Source organism: Antechinus flavipes, chromosome 3 (assembly GCF_016432865.1).
Source record: "Antechinus flavipes isolate AdamAnt ecotype Samford, QLD, Australia chromosome 3, AdamAnt_v2, whole genome shotgun sequence".
Lineage (NCBI taxonomy): Eukaryota > Metazoa > Chordata > Mammalia > Dasyuromorphia > Dasyuridae > Antechinus > Antechinus flavipes.
In genome coordinates this window covers 538,860,266-538,868,147 of record NC_067400.1, presented here as the reverse complement: position 1 = coordinate 538,868,147, position 7,882 = coordinate 538,860,266, and positions in this window count along the sequence as shown.

Sequence of the window (7,882 nt, the reverse complement as noted above, 5' to 3'; positions counted from 1 at the left end):
AAATATTTATTAAACTCCTGTGAGGTAGTAAGATCCACTAAGAAAGATGTTCCTAGGAAGGAAAAAAAAGCAGTACAGAATCTTGGCGGATATTCACATTTGGGATTTGTGATATGATTGATCATCAAGAAAAAGGTTGTTTAAAAAAGTGCCCAGACAGGAAAAATCAAGAAAGAACATCACACTGTATAAACCCTTATATAATAAGAGGGGTTTCAATAGTATTCAGTAGAGTCAAATGCTGCAGAAGGGTCAGTAAAAAAGAGGAGTGATTAGAGGGCATTGATTTGAGCAATTTAGGGATTATTGATGACCTTGAGAAGCTTCATGCATGTATTGAGATTAAAAATCAGATTGAAAGAACACAAATTTTACTCTAAGTAAAGCAATGGAGACAACTAAGTAACTTTTTCTAATTTGGCTACAAAAGGAAAAAGAGAGAAAAAAATATATTGATGTGATTGTTGGGGCAAGTATAAATTTTTTTCATGATGGTGAACACCTGAACATATTTGTAAGAAAGAGAATAGGAGCCATTGAAGTGGAAGATTGAAAATTCAAGAGTATGGTTGATTGAAAAGATTGGAAGATGGCAAAGGCTGGAATAATGGCCCCTAATAGAGGAGTTGGCCTTTGTGAATAGAAAGGATATGACCTGTTCATCAGAATTAGAGCTTAATGACACAATGGAGCATCATGTTAAGGGGATTTGTAGTGTAAAATTAAGAAAATAGGAACACTGATGAAGAATGTCCTATTTTGTCAGTAAAGAATAAGGCAAAGTCCTATGTTCAAAAGGGAGGGGCAGAGTGAGAATCTTTAAGAGAGATGTTTTGAATAACTGGTGTGGAGAATACAATACAAAGCAAATCAGGAACATTTAAAAAAAAAAAACAGTAGCATGGACTTTGATAAACCACAAATCCCCAGTTATTGAATGAAAAATTCACCATTGGACTATGGGGACTGAGTGTGGATCACAACATAGTATTTTCACCATTTCTGTTGTTGGTCTTTGTGTGCTTGTTTTTTCTCTCATTTTTTTTCTTTTTTCTCTTTTTTTTTTTTTTTTTTTTTTTTTTTTTTTTTTGGTGCAGCATGATAACTGTGGAAATATATTTAGAAAAATCGCACATGTTTCCTTGCTGTCTAGGGGAAGGGGGGAGAGGGAGGGAGAAAAATATGGAGCACAAGATTTTGCAAAGGTGAATGTTGTAAATTATCTTTGCATTATTTTGAAAAATAAAAAGCTATTATAAATATTCACCATTGGTCGAAAACCAATCAGAAAACAGGACATTAGACGTAGGGAGCAACTAGATGGCACAGTGGTAAGACCACTGGCCTTGAAATCAGGAGGACTTGAGTTCAAATGTGGCCTCAGACACTTAATACTTCCTAGTTGTGTGACCTTGGACAAGTCACTTAATCTCAATTACCTCAAGGAAAAAAATAAATTTAGGCCAACACATAAAATCCCAAAAGAAACCCAAAATGGAGAGTGACTTAAATATAAAATATCACATCGGAAATTAGAGGAGTAAGGTAGAAATTACCTTTTAGATTTATTAATAACTAAAGAAATCATAGCTAAATAAAGTATAAAGGGGATCACAAGATAAAATGGAAAATTAGATTATAAAAGTTAAATAAGTTTTTATATAATCCAATCCAATTAGCTAATAGAAAGGAAATGAGCAAATGGGGGGAAATCCTGAGTGCAAGTATTTCTGATAATTGTCCTATATCAATACTATATAAGGAATTGATTCAAATTTATGAACCTAAGTATCATTCTCCAAAAGAGAAATGGTCAAAAGTTGTGAAGAGATTTTTTTGTTCTCAATGAGTTCACATTTTAATAGTATTTTTCCCCCAGTTAAATGTCAAGAAGATTTTTTGTATTTTTACAAGATTTGAGTTGCAAAATTTTCTCCTTCCTTCCCTCTTACCCCTCTCTTCTTCCAAAGATGGTAGGCAGTTTGATATAGTTCATACATGTGCTATGATGTAAAATATATTTCCACATTAATCACAATTGTGAACCAGGTCAAGAGCAAAAAAAAAAACACTCAAAAAGAATAAAGTTCTGCATTCTGAGTCCATCAGTTTTTTATGGTTATGGTTATGGAAAGCATTTTCCTTCATGAGACTTTCGTACATTGTGCTGCTGAGAATTGAGTCAGTCATAGCTGATCGTTACAGAAGGTTCTGATACTATGCACAATGTTTTCACGGTTCTGCTCATTTCACTTCACATCAGTTCATACAAGTCTTTCCAAGTTTTTCTGAAATCTGCCTGTTCATTATTTCTTATTGAACAATAGTATTCCATTACATTCATATAGCATAGCTTCTTCGGCCATTCCCCAGTAGATGTGCATCCCTTCAGTTTCCAATATTTTGCCATCAGGAAAAGGGCTATTATAAATATTTTTTCACATGTAGGTCCTTTTCCTTTTCTTATGATCTCTTTGGATCCTATAGTGGTATTGCTGGGTCAAAGGGTATTCACAGTTGGGTTGGCCTTTGTGAATAGAAAGGATATGACCTGTTCATCAGAATTAGAGCTTAATGACACAATGGAGCATCATGTTAAGGGGATTTGTAGTGTAAAATTAAGAAAATAGGAACACTGATGAAGAATGTCCTATTTTGTCAGTAAAGAATAAGGCAAAGTCCTATGTTCAAAAGGGAGGGGCAGAGTGAGAATCTTTAAGAGAGATGTTTTGAATAACTGGTGTGGAGAATACAATACAAAGCAAATCAGGAACATTTAAAAAAAAAAAAAGAAAAAAAAAAAAAAAAAAGAAAAAAAAAAAAAAAAAGAAAAAAAAAAAAAAAAGAAAAAAAAAAAAAAAAACAGTAGCATGGACTTTGATAAACCACAAATCCCCAGTTATTGAATGAAAAATTCACCATTGGACTATGGGGACTGAGTGTGGATCACAACATAGTATTTTCACCATTTCTGTTGTTGGTCTTTGTGTGCTTGTTTTTTCTCTCATTTTTTTTCTTTTTTCTCTTTTTTTTTTTTTGGTGCAGCATGATAACTGTGGAAATATATTTAGAAAAATCGCACATGTTTCCTTGCTGTCTAGGGGAAGGGGGGAGAGGGAGGGAGAAAAATATGGAGCACAAGATTTTGCAAAGGTGAATGTTGTAAATTATCTTTGCATTATTTTGAAAAATAAAAAGCTATTATAAATATTCACCATTGGTCGAAAACCAATCAGAAAACAGGACATTAGACGTAGGGAGCAACTAGATGGCACAGTAGTAAGACCACTGGCCTTGAAATCAGGAGGACTTGAGTTCAAATGTGGCCTCAGACACTTAATACTTCCTAGTTGTGTGACCTTGGACAAGTCACTTAATCTCAATTACCTCAAGGAAAAAAATAAATTTAGGCCAACACATAAAATCCCAAAAGAAACCCAAAATGGAGAGTGACTTAAATATAAAATATCACATCGGAAATTAGAGGAGTAAGGTAGAAATTACCTTTTAGATTTATTAATAACTAAAGAAATCATAGCTAAATAAAGTATAAAGGGGATCACAAGATAAAATGGAAAATTAGATTATAAAAGTTAAATAAGTTTTTATATAATCCAATCCAATTAGCTAATAGAAAGGAAATGAGCAAATGGGGGGAAATCCTGAGTGCAAGTATTTCTGATAATTGTCCTATATCAATACTATATAAGGAATTGATTCAAATTTATGAACCTAAGTATCATTCTCCAAAAGAGAAATGGTCAAAAGTTGTGAAGAGATTTTTTTGTTCTCAATGAGTTCACATTTTAATAGTATTTTTCCCCCAGTTAAATGTCAAGAAGATTTTTTGTATTTTTACAAGATTTGAGTTGCAAAATTTTCTCCTTCCTTCCCTCTTACCCCTCTCTTCTTCCAAAGATGGTAGGCAGTTTGATATAGTTCATACATGTGCTATGATGTAAAATATATTTCCACATTAATCACAATTGTGAACCAGGTCAAGAGCAAAAAAAAAAAAACAGTAGCATGGACTTTGATAAACCACAAATCCCCAGTTATTGAATGAAAAATTCACCATTGGACTATGGGGACTGAGTGTGGATCACAACATAGTATTTTCACCATTTCTGTTGTTGGTCTTTGTGTGCTTGTTTTTTCTCTCATTTTTTTTCTTTTTTCTCTTTTTTTTTTTTTTTTTTTTGGTGCAGCATGATAACTGTGGAAATATATTTAGAAAAATCGCACATGTTTCCTTGCTGTCTAGGGGAAGGGGGGAGAGGGAGGGAGAAAAATATGGAGCACAAGATTTTGCAAAGGTGAATGTTGTAAATTATCTTTGCATTATTTTGAAAAATAAAAAGCTATTATAAATATTTTTTCACATGTAGGTCCTTTTCCTTTTCTTATGATCTCTTTGGATCCTATAGTGGTATTGCTGGGTCAAAGGGTATTCACAGTTGGGTTGGCCTTTGGACATAGTTCCAAATTGCTTTCCAGAATAATTGAATCAGTTCACAACTCCACCACAATGAATTAATGCTCCAGTTTTCTCACATCTTTACAACATTTATCACTTTCCTTTTTTGTCATATTTTATTTTGCATTTTTATTTTCCTTCCTGGGTTATTTTTACCTTCTGAATCCAATTCTCCTTGTGCAACAAGAGAACTGTTTGGTTCTGCAAACATATATTGTATCTAGGATATACTGTAACATATTAAAATGTATAGGACTGCTTGCCATCTGGGGAGGGGTGGAAGAAGGAAGATGAAAATCCTTGTGAAAGATTTGAACTAAGGTCTTTATCCTAAGATAAACAAGAATGGAGGCAGTAAATTCTTTGCAAGGAAGACATACTGTGAAAACATTGGTGAATGAAACTTTTTCTATACTCTCAGGAAAAGTAATACTCTCTCAGTAAAAAATAATAATAATAATAAAAGTATACTCTCAGGAAAAAAATAGATTTCAGCCAACAAATAAAACCCCAAAAGAAATGCAAAATGGAGAGTGACTTAAATATAAAATATCACATCAGAATTAGAGGAGTAAGGTAGAAATTACCTTTTAGATTTATTAATAACTAAAAAATCATAGCTAAGTATAAAGGGGATCACAAGATAAAATGGAAAATTAGATTATAAAAGTTAAATAAGTTTTTATATAATCCAATCCAATTAGCTAAAATTAGAAAGGAAATGAGCAAATGGGGGGAAATCCTGAGTGCAAGTATTTCTGATAATTGTCCTATATCAATACTATATAAGGAATTGATTCAAATTTATGAACCTAAGTATCATTCTCCAAAAGAGAAATGGTCAAAAGTTGTGAAGAGATTTTTTTGTTCTCAATGAGTTCACATTTTAATAGTATTTTTCCCCCAGTTAAATGTCAAGAAGATTTTTTGTATTTTTACAAGATTTGAGTTGCAAAATTTTCTCCTTCCTTCCCTCTTACCCCTCTCTTCTTCCAAAGATGGTAGGCAGTTTGATATAGTTCATACATGTGCTATGATGTAAAATATATTTCCACATTAATCACAATTGTGAACCAGGTCAAGAGCAAAAAAAAAAAAAAACACTCAAAAAGAATAAAGTTCTGCATTCTGAGTCCATCAGTTTTTTATGGTTATGGTTATGGAAAGCATTTTCCTTCATGAGACTTTCGTACATTGTGCTGCTGAGAATTGAGTCAGTCATAGCTGATCGTTACAGAAGGTTCTGATACTATGCACAATGTTTTCACGGTTCTGCTCATTTCACTTCACATCAGTTCATACAAGTCTTTCCAAGTTTTTCTGAAATCTGCCTGTTCATTATTTCTTATTGAACAATAGTATTCCATTACATTCATATAGCATAGCTTCTTCGGCCATTCCCCAGTAGATGTGCATCCCTTCAGTTTCCAATATTTTGCCATCAGGAAAAGGGCTATTATAAATATTCACCATTGGTCAAAAACCAATCAGAAAACAGGATAACAGTTTGACAGAAATCAGACATAGGGAGCAACTAGATGGCACAGTGGTAAGAGCATTGGCCTTAAAGTCAGGAGGACTTGAGTTCAAATGTGGCTTCATACATGTAATACTTCCCAGCTGTGTGACCTTGGGCAAGTCATTTGATCTGAATTGCCTCAGGGAAAAAAATAGATTTCAGCCAACAAATAAAACCCCAAAAGAAATGCAAAATGGAGAGTGCGTTTTATATAAAATATCACATCAGAAATTAGAGGAGTAAGGTAGAAATTACCTTTTAGATTTATTAATAACTAAAAAATCATAGCTAAGTATAAAGGGGATCACAAGATAAAATGGAAAATTAGATTATAAAAGTTAAATAAGTTTTTATACAATCCAATCCAATTAGCTAAAATTAGAAAGGAAACAAGCAAATGGGGGGAAATCCTGAGTGCAAGTATTTCTGATAATGGTCCTATATAATACTATATAAGGAATTGATTCAAATTTATGAACCTAAGTATCATTCTCCAAAAGAGAAATGGTCAAAAGTTGTGAAGAGGTTTTTTTGTTCTCAATGAGTTCACATTTTAATAGTATTTTTCCCCTGGTTAAATGTCAAGAAGATTTTTTGTATTTTTATAAGATTTGAGTTGCAAAATTTTCTCCTTCCTTCCCTCTTACTCCTCTCTTCTTCCAAAGATGGTAGGCAGTTTGATATAGTTCATACATGTGCTATGATGTAAATATATATTTCCACATTAATCACAGTTGTGAACCAGGTCAAGAGCAAAAAAAAAAAAAAAAAAAAACCACACAAAAAGAATAAAGTTCTGCATTCTGAATCCATCAGTTTTTTATGGTTATGGTTATGGAAAGCATTTTCCTTCATGAGACTTTCGTACATTGTGCTGCTGAGAATTGAGTCAGTCATAGCTGATCGTTACAGAAGGTTCTGATACTATGCACAATGTTTTCCCGGTTCTGCTCATTTCACTTCACATCAGTTCATACAAGTCTTTCCAAGTTTTTCTGAAATCTGCCTGTTCGTTATTTCTTATTGAACAATAGTATTCCATTACATTCATATAGCATAGCTTCTTCGGCCATTCCCCAGTAGATGTGCATCCCTTCAGTTTCCAATATTTTGCCATCAGGAAAAGGGCTATTATAAATATTTTTTCACATGTAGGTCCTTTTCCTTTTCTTATGATCTCTTTGGATCCTATAGTGGTATTGTTGGGTCAAAGGGTATTCACAGTTGGGTTGGCCTTTGGACATAGTTCCAAATTGCTTTCCAGAATAATTGAATCAGTTCACAACTCCACCACAATGAATTAATGCTCCAGTTTTCTCACATCTTTACAACATTTATCACTTTCCTTTTTTGTCATATTTTATTTTGCATTTTTAATGCTCTTTGTCTCTTGTTTGAGTGTGACTTTTTCTCCTTCCCAAAGTTGTAACTGGGAGATTATTCCTTGCTGATCTAATTTTCTTATGATATGACCCTTTTTATCTAAATAACCCTTTTCCTCCTCACCAGTCTACAACCTCCCCAGATCTGCCTTACCTCTTTCCCAACTTTGAGTGATCCAAACAAAAACATACTGATATCATAGGTTGTACTATATTTTCTAAATGATTTTTTTAATTTAAAAATTAATCTAAAAAATTTAAAAACATATTAAAATTCCATATGGTTAGCAATCTACTGCTTCTAACCTGGTTTCAGCAAAGTTTGAACTCCTGAAGCAATTGAAATCTGTGTCCACACTTCACTTTTTAATGTTTGTTTTTTTGTAAATTGTTTTATGTATTTTAAACTTAAATGCAAAATGAAAATAGAAGAAATTGCAATGTACACAACAGAACATGAGAGGATTCAGTGTAAAACAATAAATTTCCATTTCAAGAAAATTT